The sequence below is a fragment of the Castor canadensis genome, chromosome 10 (assembly GCF_047511655.1).
Source record: "Castor canadensis chromosome 10, mCasCan1.hap1v2, whole genome shotgun sequence".
NCBI classification, from domain to species: domain Eukaryota; kingdom Metazoa; phylum Chordata; class Mammalia; order Rodentia; family Castoridae; genus Castor; species Castor canadensis.
The window spans coordinates 14468771-14486642 of record NC_133395.1 but is presented as its reverse complement, the minus strand read 5'-3'; the positions used below and the strand labels follow the sequence as shown (position 1 = coordinate 14486642).

The window sequence follows — 17872 nt, the reverse complement described above, 5'->3', positions numbered from 1 at the left end:
GTCAGTAGTGGGGCATCTTGGCTGTTTCCATAGCTTGGCTCTTGTGAATAGTGCTGCAATAAACATGGGTGTGCAGGTGCCTCTGGAGTAACCTGTGTCACATTCCTTTGGGTATATCCCCAAGAGTGGTATTGCTGGATAATATGGCGAATCTATGTTTAATTTTTTAAGAAGCCTACATATTGTTTTCCAAAGTGGTTGTACTAGCTTACATTCTCACCAGCAGTGTATGAGGGTTCCTTTTTCCCCACATCTTCACCAACATTTGTTGTTGGTAGTGTTGTTGATGCTAGCTATTCTAACAGGAGTGAGGTGGAATCTTAGTGTGGTTTTGATTTGCAGTTCCTTTATAGCCAGGGATGATGAAAGCATTCTTTCATGTGTTTTTTGGTCTTTGAAAAAGTTTTGTTTAGTTCATTTGCCCACTTCTTTATTGGTTCATTGATTTTTGGGGAGTTCAGTTTTTTGAACTCCCTGAATATTCTGGTTATCAGTCTCATGTACAGCTAGGCAGAGATCAGCTCTGGGGTCCACCACCTGCCCTGCTTTGGAAGGTTAATCTGTTGCCCACCCCTGCTCACAGCCTTTGTGCCTCTCTGGATCTCTGCTGGGGGCTAGTCTCTCCTTGGGAGGGTTGATTTATTGCCTCACCCCTGCTCTAAACCTGTGTGCCTCTCCTGACCTGTCCTGGATGCTAGCAGCTCCTTTGGGAAGTTGGCTTGTCACTCCACCCCTGTCTCAGCCTTTGCAGCTTTTCTCCCATTTTGTTGAGAGTTTGGCTCCTTGCCCAACCTCTGTTCTCCAGGCTGGTTCAGAGTTCTACCTCTACCTCCTCTGTGGGTGTTAGATTACAGTTTGCTGTTTGTAGTTTTCAGTTTTGCTGGGGGGTGTTCAGTCTGCCCAGGGGCTGCACTCGATTATTTTCCAGGGCGGGAGTGGGTGGGTAGGGGAGTAGTGTGTGGTGTGAAATGCTCACCTGTTCATTCTACAGTTTCACGCAAGCATCTTTGGAGCTGGCTGGCAGGGAGAAATGGCCTCACTTTTTTCAGTATGGCATGGCATAAGGAGGCTTTCCACAGGATAGGGGTCCAGGATGTCACAGAATTTGATTCTTATTGATGCTCTGTCTTCTGCTTGTTGGCAGAAAAAAAGAAAGAGTTAAAAAAAGAGAAATGGGGCTTTTTTCCCCAGGGCCAGACAAGCCTTGCTGGCTCTGCCGTGTGGGATTTTCATAGCTGTTAGGTGCAGTTAAAGACTGATTAAGGTCAATCTTTGAATTTTATCTGCACCTAATGTGACGGTGATTATTATTTTGGCTAGCAGTAATCAGAATTATCCAAGTGTATTTCTGACATCTCAAGGAGGTTTCTGGTGTCACTGAGCTTAGGATTTCTGATTCCCTACCCTAGCTGCCGTCTTGGATTCCCTAGCTTGGTAAAGTAATTTTAATTTTAATCCTCTAAGCAGTGGAATGGTTCATGATGGGTTTGGGGACTTTGCCCAATTTTTTGTCATTAAAAACAGCCATTTAAATTAAAAGTGTTTTCAATGCAAAGTCATATTTTGTTATTCAGGATAAATTTTAATCCTTAAAAAGGAATGTATATATTTTTAAATTCTTAATTTTAGTTAACATTCTATAAAAATTAAAACTATAAATATAGTTCTTCAGTTAAAAAAAAGTCAGTGAGTTGACAGGTATTTATTGAATTCGGCACTGTGTAGGCACTGGGCCCCAGAGAGACAAGATCTCTGTTGAAATGCAGACTTCAACCTGGTAGATAAATCACAAGGTTGCTAGAATAACTAGTCTTCTTCCTAATTATAAAATGGAAAAGAAGACAAACTTTTTCCCATTTGAAATGACTTCAAATCTTCCCCCAAAAATTCTAAATAACTTAAAATATTTATCAGAAAAATAATTTATGTTAAACATGATTTACTATTTTGTATGCTATATTATAAGGTCCTAATTCTCAAGTCACAGATTTATTTTCTGACTAATACATTATGATCTTCAATGATAATGAATCATGTAGTTTCTCTTTGGAAATGAGAGACTTAGAGATAGGAACTGTGATATTAAACACCCCCAAGTTAAGATTTTAATATGGATAAAAGATAGTATATATTTTTATGAAACCATAGTGCCCTGAAACTGAGCAAGAACAACTTATTAAATTATTAAAAAGTTAAGTTCAGTTAGAAGCTTATCCATCCAATATGCTATTTTATCTAATTGCTATTCCTTCAGAATAAAATAACAACTCTTAACAATAGGTTCTGAGGTTATGCTTCAATACTGATGCTCTAAGATTTTTGTGTAGAATCTTATGCCTTGTTTTTTAAGCTCAGCCTAGAGGTCATGGGTAGGTGTTGTCACTTATCATTTGACACATACAATTACCCTTTCCAGTGCTCACTCAGGTTAAGAGAGAGCACCATATTTTCAATGTAGTGATCTTAGATGAACTGGCCTCTAGATATTTCCCATGACAAATTCCCACATTGGGCATATGTGTGTGTGTGTGCGTGTGTGTGTGTGTGTGTGCATAATACCAATGAACTCACACACAGGTAACACACATACATTTATAATCCCCCTTATATGTTCATCTATATGGAAATATTTATCTAAACTATGTTGTCACTAATGGCACATTAAATAAATTCTAAATATTTATGGGTCGATAATGCTATGGAGACATGATTTTCAGATATTCATGTCATGTCCAGCTCTTAGTAAGGTTAATATTGATATTCCTGCTGGGGAATATTAGTTAGAAACCCAACTGGAAATTGCCCCAAAACTAGTGTCTTCATGATGCAGAATGGAGAAGGTTGAGATGTCCATGGATTCACAGGACATTGACGGTCACTTTGTCTCCAATAGAAATTCTCTAGACTGAAGCAAGGGGCTGCTGAGGATATTAGTTGCTCATGCACCATTCCTACCTTGCATTTTCAAGAGTCTTGGAGTTGCATGGTGGTGGCAGAATCTTTAAATTATAGTTCAAGATATATAGATCCATTATGGCTTAGGGAGCCAATAATGGACTATTAATGTCTAGGGAAATGAAATTATGTTTCTTGGGTTTTCAAGCTGAGATAGATTTGGTAAATCTGTACTTGGCATTTGTTCCATTTTTGTCTCTAGGCAAGATTTCATACAGGGAGAATGCTATGCGTAAAATTCTTATATATGTTATTCAAATGTGAATGGTTATTTAGAGAACTGATATTATGATCACTATTTGTTACCAAATCAACATTTAATTTCAGAAGAGTTTGTATATAGGTATCTTGAATCTCTTGTGTTGATATTTCAGGCAATATGTCTGCACATTTTTATTTCTAATGTGTGGTATATTTCTAATGTATGGTATAATTCAGAATGGCTGAAATTGTTGCAGTGTTCTTTCTTGATTTACAAGTAATACCTTAAGTTAAAAGAAGAAAAAGTCATTTTCTTCTTCCAGAGGAGTTAGCTTACATAGAAAAATATAGGCTGGTAAAGAAATTGCTGGAAATAGCATTCAAATTATAGTTTTATGAAAAAAAGGTCACAATTATAAGCTTATGTATTTATATGAAGTAGACTAATTCAGATTATTTTATTATCTCTGACCATTTTCATGGTAAATTTCCTTTTCAGATTCTTTTTTTTTTTTCATTTTTCTTTTATTATTCATATGTGCATACAAGGCTTGGTTCATTTCTCCCCCCTGCCCCCACCCCCTCCCTTTCCACCCACTCCACCCCCTCCCGCTCCCCCCCTCAATACCCCGCAGAAACTATTTTGCCCTTATCTCTAATTTTGTTGTAGAGAGAGTATAAGCAATAATAGGAAGGAACAAGGGGTTTTGCTGGTTGAGATAAGGATAGCTATACAGGGCATTGACTCACATTGATTTCCTGTGCGTGGGTGTTACCTTCTAGGTTAATTCTTTTTGATCTAACCTTTTCTCTAGTTCCTGGTCCCCTTTTCCTATTGGCCTCAGTTGCTTTAAGGTATCTGCTTTAGTTTCTCTGCATTAAGGGCAACAAATGCTAGCTAGTTTTTTAGGTGTCTTACCTATCCTCACCCCTCCCTTGTGTGCTCTCGCTTTTATCTTGTGCTCATAGTCCAATCCCCTTGTTGTGTTTGCCCTTGATCTAATGTCCACATATGAGGGAGAACATACGATTTTTGGTCTTTTGAGCCAGGCTAACCTCACTCAGAATGATGTTCTCCAATTCCATCCATTTACCAGCGAATGATAACATTTCGTTCTTCTTCATGGCTGCATAAAATTCCATTGTGTATAGATACCACATTTTCTTAATCCATTCGTCAGTGGTGGGGCATCTTGGCTGTTTCCATAACTTGGCTATTGTGAATAGTGCCGCAATAAACATGGATGTGCAGGTGCCTCTGGAGTGACAGTCTTTTGGGTATATCCCCAAGAGTGGTATTGCTGGATCAAATGGTAGATCGATGTCCAGCTTTTTAAGTAGCCTCCAAATTTTTTTCCAGAGTGGTTGTACTAGTCTACATTCCCACCAACAGTGTAAGAGGGTTCCTTTTTCCCTGCATCCTCGCCAACACCTGTTGTTGGTGGTGTTGCTGATGATGGCTATTCTAACAGGGGTGAGGTGGAATCTTAGTGTGGTTTTAATTTGCATTTCCTTTATTGCTAGAGATGGTGAGCATTTTTTCATGTGTTTTCTGGCCATTTGAATTTCTTCTTTTGAGAAAGTTCTGTTTAGTTCACTTGCCCATTTCTTTATTGGTTCATTAGTTTTGGGAGAATTTAGTTTTTTAAGTTCCCTGTATATTCTGCTTATCAGTCCTTTGTCTGATGTATAATTGGCAAATATTTTCTCCCACTCTGTGGGTGTTCTCTTCAGTTTAGAGACCATTTCTTTTGATGAACAGAAGCTTTTTAGTTTTATGAGGTCCCATTTATCTATGCTATCTCTTAGTTGCTGTGCTGCTGGGGTTTCATTGAGAAAGTTCTTACCTATACCTACTAACTCCAGAGTATTTCCTACTCTTTCTTGTATCAACTTAAGAGTTTGGGGTCTGATATTAAGATCCTTGATCCATTTTGAGTTAATCTCAGATTCTTTAAAAAATACTCTGATGTGGTATACTGTATGGGCTTTAGATAACAAAAATGTGGCCCTTGGAAATGCAAGTGGGATTTTTTTCTGAATGAGAGGCATCTATTTATATAAATACAACATTTATATAATTACAGCATATATTTATATAAGCACATCACACAGGCATGTGATGGAAGCCCTTTCTAAGAGTGTTGCTGTAATTCTCTATAATTTAAAATTTCCTTCTTAGCTGTGTGAATAGAGTAAGAGCTATTTTAAAGGTGTCATAGTAAGAAACAAAACCATTGGATTTTTATGGTTAGTTTTTTAAAAATAAACAGTGTGTGGTTAAAACCAGGGTAGGGATAACAATTCAAGAGAATGAGCAATGAACAGTCTTTACTTTCCAGGTGTTTCACAAGATGTTCAGACTTCAGTATTTTTCATCTTTTAAGCAGGCTACATGTGTGATAAAATGAAAATACTTCCATTTAAACCTGATTGTTTTGATGGTAATAATATCTCAACATTTTCCTTTCTTAGTTTTGACAGAGAGAATATTTCTTTATTATATCATAGGTTATACTCATCTCCTTTTTCAAGGAAAATGCTATCAGATTACAGGAGTGTTTTCTTTTCTTTTCTAAGTGTCATTGTGATTTAGAAGTGGGCTGCTGAAGAGAAGCTATGTTAACACAGCCATAGTTGGTGCAGTTGCAAATCTTTCTGTTGTAAGGCTCAGCATTTTCCCCATGGAGCCATCCAACCTCTGTACAGATGTTGAGCTCTCTTTCAAAAAAAAAAATAGTGCTGAGCCTGATGCAGATGTTCCCACATTGCCTGGCACTTTGATTAACCTTTTATGAAGAATCTGCCTACAGAAATCTGGATTACTCTGTTCCCATGTGTTTGTTAAAAGCCTGCCAGGCTTTATTGAACATTGTGTTTATATTTTTTGTTCTACGGACAGTTTTGGTGACTAGTAAGTATCCACTGGAAATAATTAGCATACACTAACAAGGGTGTCTGATGGGAGCTGCTGACTTGGGTTGTGAATGGGAGTCATTTGGTTTGAGCCACTGATTGTCAATAAAGAACGACTGCATTTCCACAGTCAGGAACAAGCTGCTGATTGAGGACCTCCTCTGCAAGTATTATCCCAGGAGAATGTTCTGCAGTTATCAAATCTTTGGGATAGGGTTTCCAAGGAGATGCCCATACTCTAGTCTGGACAAAATCCCTCAATCCACTTGTCATCTATAGCTATTTAAATTTGAATTATAATTTAAATGTCATCTATAGCTATGTAAATTTAATTAATTATAAATTTATTTATTAGATTATAAATTTAATTAAATTTAAATTAAAATTAATTTATAATTACTAAAGTGAATCAAATTTCACTTTCAAAGTCACACTAGCCATGGTTCAAGTGCTCAGTGACCACATGTGGCCAGTGGCTACTGTACTGGATAATGCAAACATAGAACATTTCTATGGTGATGGAAAATTGTACTGGACTTCATCACTTGAACTGCAAGTACCTAGCTGACCTTATGCTGCAGAGTTTCCAATTATATTCTACATTCTTCAAAGGATTTCTTCAATAGGCTTATGATTCCTTAAATTTTTCAGTATTAAAATCAAAAGCACCAACTTTTTCCTGGGAAAGTAGTCAACTCTCAATACTTCTACCCTAACATACATTCTTTGGATAAGAGTTAGTCTTTGTAGTTTATGAATGGTCTCTTGGAATAACTTTATTTTCTTCAGATACTTGGATGACTGCAGAAGAAACTCCTGGGCAGAGGAGGGTGGTCTGCACATTGTGAGCTGCAGAATAATGAAGAGGGAAGCTGCCACAAAATTCCCAGTGTTTAGAAAACACTAACATTTGCCAGGTTATTTTTGTATATTATAAAATTGACAAAATAATTTACTATTTATTTAGCTGTGTAGAAGACTTTAAATGAAGTCAAGTTGCATTACTTTGAAATTCATCTTTCACCTACTTTGAGTGAATAGGTTCAAGTAGTTTCTGACTTTCCAACTTCCATCTCTTTTGTAATAGGAAATATCTTAAATTTTGCTCAATTTCATTCACATGTTCTCCTAAGAACATTTTCACTAATTATTGGTATATCTACTCTTCCTAGCAAAATTAGATGCTTTTATTTATCAGCACAATTGACTCTCCATATCTTTCATCTAGCTTGTTGCATTTGCCTACAAACTACTCAGTTGTCTTCAGTTTCTCTCCCTGCTGCCTATGCACAGTGCTGGTAGAGTTACCCTGAAATACACTTTCTATCAGATCTCGGACCAACTGATAGTTCTGTCCCCTGGCTTTCTGTATTCAAGTCTGATTCTTTAGCATTTTGTCCACATCCTGATCCCATTTATATTTTGAACTGTATTTCCAACTAACTTTTTAAAGCTTCTCTCTTACCTAATGTATTTCTAATAAACCTATATGTCTTTATAGTGAACTTTTTTCCTTTCTGCATGGGTTCAAAGCCTCATCCCTGTCTACCTGTTCTCTGCCATGTCCACTTTATTTTACCATAAAAATTGAGCTGACTTTCTCAACTTTCCTCTTTTTTTGTTTCTATCTCTCTCTATATCTCGCCCATTTTCTTTCTTTGTCACTTTCCTAAGGGGAAAAAGTATTGCTTCTTATATCAAATTTATTGAGCCAATACTGACCTCTGAGTCCTCACTCAAAAACCTTCAGTTTAGGTTAAAGTAAAATAGCTGTCTGGTATTCAAGGTACACCATGATTTGGCCAAGCCTGCCTTGCCAGTTTTAGTTCTCACAGCTGGGGGGCCCATGCATGTTTTTCTAACTCCCTATCTTGCCTGATGCTCTTTCTTCTAAATGTAGTGTTCCTCTCCCTTTTTTTGGAATCATTTTTGAGCATCCAGGCAAAAGCTGCATCCCAGATGAAGACATTTCTGATTCCCCCAGCATGTGATGCCCGTGTCCTCATCTGCACTCTTTATCCCTGTATCATCACTTCTCCTGCCATTCATAATCTCCTCATCTCCTCTACTGGCAGAGTTGCTCCTTGGCAACCAGTTATTGCTGACTCAGCTTCTGTTCCCAACAATGCCTGGCACAGTCTTGCATTCAGTACACACACCAAAACTGTAGTTTGAATAAATAAATGAATGGAATAACTTATTTCCAAGTATAAACATTTCATTAAAAACTATTTACAAAACTGCCTCAATTTAAATGAGGAAACTGGTTATTATGACTTTTCCATGACTGAACTCTGGATTAGGACAAGGAAGTGACTGATTTCTTATTTTAGCTGGTTTGATGTGATTTGTGTGTTTAGACAATTACTGAAATGCTTGGGTGTGTTAGATTTAAATGTAGGGAGGTATCTTGTTTAATAGTGGTTATTTCATGGTTAAGTTCTAAAGTGTCAGGATTTTTTAACAGAAGGGAAATAGAGAGTTTCAAATGAGTTAAACAGAGGTGTGTCTGCACCAAATAAGTGTGGTTTCTCATGTGAACACACAAGACACGTAGCTTGTGGTAGGAGAAGGACATGGTGAAAACAGAGGAGAGGCAAATGGGTAGAAGCAAAAGATCTATTGTTATAATATTATTAGAAGTCTCTCTGTGAGATGAGTATCACAAGATAAGGTTTCACCTAGGCTCATTGACAAAGACCACTACTTCTTAGGTCAAGCACAGTGGCTTCTATTTGCTCCTTTCATAGAGAGTGCTCTGAGGCTGAATGCTGTCCCCTTCCTATGCACCTTCTTTGAATCTTGAGACATCTCTAATAACCTGCTGCCCAAATCAAGATGAAACAGCTCCCAACTTGTTCTACAGCAACCGCAAAATTTTTTTATTACTGAACTTTATATATATTAGTTGATCTGTCACACAGAATGAGTCTCTTATGTCTGACCTTTGAGTCCTCTGACTATTTGAAGGGCAGAAAGTGACAGTTCAGCAGAAGTAAAGCTGGGTACCTATTCTTTGTCCAGCAGCTTTCACTTCTACCAAATACCTGGAATTAAGTGGAAGAGCATTCCTTATTATTGGGGAAAAACCCCAGAAATTACTAATACCTCTCAAAGACAAGGGAAAGCAAGGTGCATGTTCAAACTGTAAGGTTAGTACTAGTATGGAAAAATATATTTTGAAATAACTTTTCAAATAAGGATAAAATCTCAACATCCTTAATTAATCCACCCCATTTTGTTTTAGTAATTGTTTCTGAGTATCTCACCTCAGGGAAACTAGAAGTCTCCATGTCACATTTATTTGGACTATTTGTTTTCTCTTGATGTATTGAACTCCTGCTAAGTTCTAAGTTTATTCTAGATACTGGGAATTTAAAGACAAGACAGTCTCTGCTTATATGGGATTTGAAATCTATTGGCTCATGTAACCAAATACAGCAACAATAAAAACATGGCCACATAATATAAGTTTAGTACATACAACTCCATGAAGGGAGGATTACATTTTTCCTATTCCCTGCTTCATTCTTGTTGTCTAGCACAATGCCTTGCTTATGGCAGAAGTTGAATAAATACGTGTTAGATGGGACTTTACAGAGAAAAACTTGGAGAAGTGGCACTTGATCCAGTTCCCACAGATGTGCCACCTGAGCAGTCTTGAAGGCTTGTAAAAGTCACCATTCATAGAAGAAAAGGCCACCAGGTGGAACAAATTGTGAAGAGCATTCCAAGACAGTGGAACAGAGTGAGAAAACTCCAATAGTATGAGGGAACACACAGCAGCAAAAGGTATGGATGCAGCAGCAAGTCAAAATCATGAAAGGACCTGGACACTAAGCTGGAGGTTGCATTTTAGTATGAAGGCCACAGAAACCCATGAAGCATTTAGCAGGGGGACATACTTAGGTCTCCTTCCAAGAAAAAGTAATTGTTGGTATTGATGTTTTGAAGGAAGTTGGTAATGGAATAAACTAGATCAAAGAAATGAAATATTGCAAATTATGATATGAAGTCTCACTGCAGAGATATTTCCAGAATATTTAAATAACTGGATGAGATTATTGTTTATTTCATTAAAAAAAGTTTAGAGTAGATGAGCATTTGCTGACTAGCATTGTTTTTATCAACTGGAAAGAAATGCCTAATGTTATAGGACTGATTAAATAAATCATGGCATATAGCTGATATTAGCAAAATTATGTAGACTTTTAAAAAAATTGTTGAAGGTTATTTAAGGGCATTGGTAAATGCTTGTGAAAAGTTGTTTAAATATATATTATAAAATTGCATATATAGTGTGATAATTACTTGGCAAGAAAGTACATATAAAATGTAAATAATATAAATTTTATCTATATGAGATTTATATTTCATGACTAGAAGGATAAGCACCAAAATGTTTTTTGAGTTTAGAGGTGGCTTTTGCAGGGTTCTTTGTTCTTTTTATTTAAATTTTTTTCTGTAATAAAATCTTATGTATTTCTCAAAGGACAATAATTAGGATTTGAAAAAGTTTGCTAAATTAGATGGATTTAAAGTGTACCTCTTGTTCTAAGGGTCTATATTCCTATAAATTTGTTTTAAAACAAGGTTTGGCAAACTATTGCCATCAGACTTAATCTGACTTGTTCTCTGATTTTGTAAATAATGTTTATTGTTTGTGATTATTTTTCATGCTGCAATAATAGAGTTGACTTGTGATAGAAACTGTGGGGTCTGCAAATTCTGACATATATTATTGTCTTTATAGAAGTCTAACCCCCTACTCAGAATGTTGAATAGGAAATTCCTATTATTTAAAATAATACTCTAGAGTTGGGTGTGGTTGTGCATGCTTGCAATTCCTGCTCTTGGGAGGCACAGTGGTTGTTGAGGCCGGAGGGTTAAGGCTAGACTGGATTACACAGTGAAACTCTGTCTTAAAAATAAAAAAACAAAAGAAAGCCCCACTAATTCAGTTATGTGAAAATAAAATTAATATTAATATTTGACATAAATTTTAATGCTTCACCTTCTCTAAATATTTGCACTTTATTTTAACAGATTTTGTACAGTCACAGTGCCTGGAAAGATCAAGATCCGAATTGACTTTCATAAAAGAATCAGCTTGGATTTAGTAGGGAGCTTAGAAACCCAAGCCTGCTGTCATCCTCTGTATCCTGACCTTGTGGGCGGCAAACTGTTATTTCCAACCTAGTTTTGTGGGAAAGGGAGGGAACTAACCATTTTCGAAAACTGTGAAGCCGCTTGCTTTCCTATTGAAGGTGCAATGTTGCGTTCATTTCCATAACAAAGACATAATAATGTCTCTGGTTTTCCGAGGGCTGCTACACACGTGGGAAGTCGCTGTCCTTAAGGAGCATGAAGGACCAAAGTAGAGAGGGAAGCACATTCTAGGTAAGGGCAGAATTAAAGGAACATGGGCTTTTATGACACAGGAACGATGTCTTTGAGCTGAGAAAGTACAATGGTCTGTAGGCATTTGAAAGGATGAAGGTGAAGAATATAAATAAATCTCTGAAAGAACTGAGAGAGGGTTTTGTGCTTCCTTTGGTCATTTTTTTCACTCTCTGTTGTAATTATTTTATTTTTTCACTTACAGCTTTTAATTACTAGAACTAGGAAAATTTACCTTAAAAATAGGATTTGCAGCTTTCAGTCCTATTCAGTTTTGGCCCATTTTTTTCAACCTATGCAGATTCCATTTTGATTGACTTTCTTATTCTGATATTAGTGATTGAGAAATTACATTTCTTCATGGCTAATGTTGAGGGTGGAGTCGCATCTCATCCAGAATAAGTAGCAAAAGGCACCTTTGCTTCTAAATATTTCCTCCCTAATTATTCAATTAGACATTTATTTGATTTAAAATGTCTTTGTTTGCATCTAAGATGTGATTAGACCTAAGGGGCAATGAAGTACTTGCTCTACATTAGTGCCAAGGTCTGATCAGTGGTCATCTAATGGAGCTCCGTCGTAGTTAACTGGAACAACGTATGATGGTGGCAGTGTGGACAGGTGGTCATCTGGGATCTGGGGATGTCTTTGGAGGACACTGTGAACTCATTGATTGGGAAAGGGCAGAGAAAGGGACTCAAAACTCTAGTACATGACAATCACTACTGGATAATTTGCCCATGGTTTTCCTACTCTGAGCTTTTCATATTTACATCCTCCCATATTTATTTATTTAACAAAAGGTCAAAGGTATTTAATAATTCCTCTAAAATTAATTTCCATCTTTAGATTTTGAGCAGTGTATACCTAGATTTTATTGTGGATGGAAAAATGTAATCACTTTTTTATATGGAAAATAATTTATGGGAACTCTGTTGACAATGATAAACTTGGTTTTCAAATATTATCATATTTGCCTGATATATTTATAAATATTTCTGAAAAATCCACATTTATTCCCTAGTAAATATTTAGTGTTAAAATATTTCATGAATATTTTAATCTTCATATTCTTGATAGGAAATATACTTTGATAGCAAATTTGGGTAGAAATGCAAAAGAGCATATAAAATCCATCATTTATAGGGTTTTCTAACTTGCCTTATTCTCATCAAGTTTTAGACAGCTCTTGTTTTGCACAAATTATACAATTTATGCAGTGCTATCTGTACAGATTCTACTGTGTAAATATATATGTTGCATATGGAATTTCTAATACATACAAAAATGATGTAAATTTTTTATATTATCATATTTATATAACATGTAGCCAATTCTAGAATCTCATAGCAAGTTCCATTTAAATCATTAATAGTTTAATATCCTCAGAAATTGTTATACATGAAAGTAATTACTAGTTATTTGTACTGCAATGTTAAATGTGTCTTACAAGAATACACATAAGGTACATAATATAGGCTGGACATACATAATTAGTTCAAGGTTAGTGTGGTACTGGCTTTGGTAAGAATTTCTATCTACTTCATGGTTTCCTAGTCCCTCTTAGTTAAATAAGTCCAAATAATTTTTTCTCCAAGTGGACATATGAAGGCGAGTTGGGCACTGTCCCTCTAAGAATGAAAATGCTTTATCCTGTCCAGAAGAGCCAGAATATTCCTGCTGGTGTTGGTGTAGATGCACATCTCATGAGTCAGTTTCTCTGTTTGCTCTGAATATGTGCCCTTTTCTCTTCTGTGTGTATGTTGATATTTTCTTTTTGTGTTCTAGGGTTGCTGTTAGGAAGTGTTTAACTCATAAATTAGCTCTTTACTTTTAAGAGAAAATACATTTACCTCTCTATACAACTGGATTCTATATATGAAATCGTGAGTTTAACAAATAATTTTCGTCACCATCATTTATACCAACCAGCTGTTGAAAGTGCTTTATCTGGAGTTATTCCTGGATTGGGTATAAAATAGACAGGCAACCTTGATTCAGATCAACACAAAAGAAAGGCAGACAGCTCTATCAATGTTAAAATAAAGAACCTGCAACAGACATGATTTAATAGCTTTATAATACTCAGAAGAATAGTTATATGAGAAATGGTGGTAGTAAGCCATGAAATTTCTGCTAGTCTTTCTATTCAATTATTCTAGGAGGGCCTTAAGAAAAGCAGGGGAGGCATAAAGATATGCTTCAATGCAAGAAAGTCTCTCTAATAGCATGTCTTTGGTAGCAAATTACTATTGGTACCATTTGTATTTTGCCTACGTTCATAATCTTGGGCAGTTATTTGGACACATAGGCATGAGATGTCTTCGAAACTGAGGGAGCAGTGTACATACATTTTTGCAAATGGTGGGAGTAATTATTAAATGATTCCTATCACAGTAGAAGATGGTAAGATTCTAATTGTGGACATTTTGGAACAGTATAGACAGTTTTGATTTATTTAAAAAAGCATGTATGATGAGTCTTAAAAAATGCCAAGGTATACTTATTAAAATGATACATTGGGTATGTTTGAGATTTTCCCTGAACATGTGGCATCCAATAATTTTATTCTTTTATTTTGACATAGAAAATGTTTTAATTTTTTGTTTGTATTTTGAGTTATTCAACATTTCAAATAATAAAATATCTCCTTCCATGGACAGTAAATGTAATATGAATATTATTTCATGATACAGAGTGGGGTTTAATAAAATAAAATTTATCACTGATATCAAGCTCCCACTCCATATACATATTTTCTTAATATACTTTATATGTGCTGCTGCAAGGATGCTGTAATTTGGTTTTTTAAATTACAGTTCTCCACGATGAGAGGGAAGCTTGATTTGATTAATTATGCTTACAAGCTGTTAGAGAGGGAAAAAAGAAAATGGTTTTGACTTTAGTTTTTGCATAATCGCTGCTTTTTGGATCTACATTACTTCCATCAGTTGTTGAGAAATGAAGAACTAATTTATTTTAAAGAGAGAGATAAGATGAAGAGTCGAGGGTATCAATACTGAAAAGTAATAACATTTAACTACCACTTTGATATGGTGATCAGTAAGATGAGAGAAAGCATTTATTAAAATGTTAGTTCCAGGCTTCATGGTTATTTTTCAGTCTTTAAGAAAAGTTATTCTTATATTCCTTCGATGATTCTCATTTTGTTTAACTGACAATATTAGATGTCACATTTTAACGAACACAATCTAGTCCTTACCTCTTCATTGAAAGCATTTGTGATAATCTTTGAATTTAGGATTCATTATCTCACCAGAACAGTGACTGAGACTTATTTCAGTTCTTCTTAGTTCAAGAATTATAATTAAGAAATATTGATTGCTGGCACTTTGTAAGTGCTGGGGATGAGAGAAAATATAAAGAACATAGGCAACCCAGTATCCAAATTAAAGCATCCAGCCATGGGCAGTTTAACACTTAGAGATAGTGATCATTTGAATAATCAACGTGGCTTCATCTTTTCTGTAATTCATTAGCTGATACCACATCAGGTAGTAAGCTTACGTACAAGACAGGGTAAGACTTACTTAAATCCGCCTAATAACTCTGGAAGTTAGAGGTGAAGGTCATTTTCAAGGTGCCATTTTCAGTTTTTTTCTTCTATTCCCTTTCTGTTCTTATTCCTTTCTTCTAATACACTCAAGTCTGGAAACTGGTGAGAGCCCCCTCAACAACCCTGTTTGGTTAAGATGGTTTATGCTCCTCAAGCTCACAGCTTCATAAATATGTATGAAACAACAATTTTGTCCATGACAGTTTGCTGTGTAGTGGTGTCCATAATAGTCTGTTGCAATTGGAAAGTTGAACATACATGTTGACTGAAGAGCGTTTTACTGATGGGCAATCAAGGAAATTCCTGAGGAAGATTAGGAATATTAACCTTTGTCTAGAGAGAATGAAAGAGAAATTGTATTTGGTATGTTTCCTCTGTATTTGTACAAAATATTTACACAGTCTTCAACTGCAGAAAAACAATTTAAAATACTTTCTAAGAATATTTACTGATCAAATGACACTTGGCATAGTTAGCAAATGTGTACTTTTCTCAAGTTTTATTCCAATATTGTTCTAGGTTGTACCCTGGGATCCTATAGTATTTTTATCTACTCCTAACTCAACATTCACCACCTTCTGGATTTTATTATTTTTCTCACTTAGCCATACGTTTTTAAGGAGGGAGGAGGTGGAATTTACTTGAGCATCTGCTAGTTCCAGGCTGAGCATAGTACATAGGATGGTGCTTAGCAAGTATTGTCTAATTGAATGATGATAGTCAATATGTATGATGACAAAAACGACTTCCTTGTTCACTGTGATAAAAATTAAAGTGCAACATTTTAAGAGGTTGGTGGTATAGCACTTACTAGAAATATTTTGTTGAATTCCTGTTTACAGTACAATTAGTTTATTTAGCAGAAAAATTTTGCTTGTACCAGTAGTACTTAAATCAAGTTCTGTACTCCACTGGGGCTCCATAGATGGGTTTAATATTAATACAAACTATTTGAAAACAGTTTTCATGCATATGTGTTTTTCTACAAAGAGGATCAGAGCTTTTATTAGACTCTCAAACAGGTCTTTGACTTAAGCAAGATGGAAAATGACTGAGTTAAAGAGTAGACTTTTTGGTGAAAAGTCCAGATTTTGTTAGTTGTCATATGTTCTCTCTGTACCATATTGTTTGTATTAAATTTTGATAAAAATTGATCAAGAACTTGTGCTCCAATTCAACAGAATATTCGATATTTTATAATTAAAATGCATCAATCTCCTGATTTTTAACAATCAGGGCATATAAGTAAAAATATTCATAGACAAAATTAACAACTAAGTTAGGAAGGAGGTTACAAAACTCATGTACAATGGATATATAGTATACACTTCAGTATATTTCACCTAAATAAGCATATTTAAAATTATATAGAATAAAAATGGGAAAGATAAGCTTGAATTGTCTACAGTAATTATTCCAGGGTGGATTTTACAGGATTTCATTTTCTTCTTTTGGCTGTTAAAATCTTCTCTTCAAATATGAATTAAAAATATCTATAAATGACTAGTATTTAAAAGCTCTTTCTCTTGCTGTGCGCTGGTGGCTCACACCTGTAATCCTAGCTACTCAGGAGGCAGAGATCAGGAGGATCACAGTTCAAAGCCAGGAACTTCTCTTAGAAGTTGTTCTTTATATTCTGTCTTGCTGCTTTTGTCTGCAAACATTTAAATATAAACATATACATATGTGTGTATAGAAATACATTTATCTATACTCAGAGAGGACTCTGCTTCAATGACATTAGAATAATTTAAGCATTAAGACAGCAAAATTTTATTTATCATTGTCTTGTGATGACATTATACTACCATTGACAATGAGTCTGCCCTTTGTTGAGTCTTAGGCTTGCAGAGGTTAAAGGGTTGTCTCAACTTTTGGGGTACCAGTAGGAGGCTGGGTACAGTAGGAAAATAGGTAGGTTGGAGAAAATACGTTAAATCTACCAACCAGAGTCAAAAAGAAAGGAAAGAAAACTTTTCATATTAGCCTACAATTAGCAAGGACAATGAAGAGGGATTTAATTTGCCTTCAATTTCAATCTCCCTCTCCTTCTCCCCCTCTCCCCTTCTCTACCCTCCCACAGTATGAAACATGGGTGTAGAACAGGTTTTAATGGATGTTTATTTTCTTCTATAAAGAATGCATACCCTGTATTCTTAAAGTAAACTGGATTTCCTTTGAAGAACTACATTATATCCATATATCATATATTTGAAGTTCATAAATCCATGTATTTGGAATGATTTGGGCCTGTCCATATAGAGTGTGCCTCGATTTGCTTTTATTTGTCACCTACAACACAAATAGTCCTAATCAATACAGAAAAGCCCCTCCAGAAAGCACATGGATGCCATGTTAACTGGAGAGGAAAGTAGAGCTGCTTGGTGCTCCAGGGTAGCACTGCATAGCTTGACCCAATACTACTCTGTGTCTTTGTATTTTCTGTCAAATTCCTAAAGTGTCTGCTTACTGCAATCTAGCTCTTCTTCTCTAATACAGCATTTAAGATTATAAATGTCTTACTAAGTAATATTTTAGTTGGAGCGCCCAAGTTTTGGTATATAATGTCTTCTAGGTTCCATTATGGTTCATTATTTGACTCTTCAGTTATTTATATATTTTAAAAAATCATCAACCATATTTTTTGTTCTGTTTCCTTTGTTACTAGTTTTTAACTTGATTACATTGTGGTCAGCAGATGTGTGATATCCATCTTTTTGTATATATACTGACTTGTATAAGGTCAGTATTTATAAATGTTCCACAGATGTGTGAGTAATATTTGTTAATTTAATTTAAATTATTTAAAACCTGTTCTAGTAT

General features: G+C 35.5%; 1 protein-coding gene and 1 long non-coding RNA gene across 3 annotated transcripts in view; both read left to right on the top strand.

The window, feature by feature from the left end:
- Positions 1-17543, top strand: part of LOC141411436 (uncharacterized) — a 107651-nt gene extending 90108 nt beyond the window's left edge. For both annotated transcript variants that reach the window (XR_012436167.1, XR_012436168.1), the window contains exons 2-3: positions 9615-9864; positions 11119-17543. This is a non-coding gene — a long non-coding RNA (uncharacterized lncRNA). The remainder of the gene's footprint in view (positions 1-9614; positions 9865-11118) is intronic.
- The window catches only part of Hs6st3 (heparan sulfate 6-O-sulfotransferase 3), a 699700-nt gene that overhangs the window by 213622 nt on the left and 468206 nt on the right, over positions 1-17872 (top strand). The window lies entirely within an intron of this gene.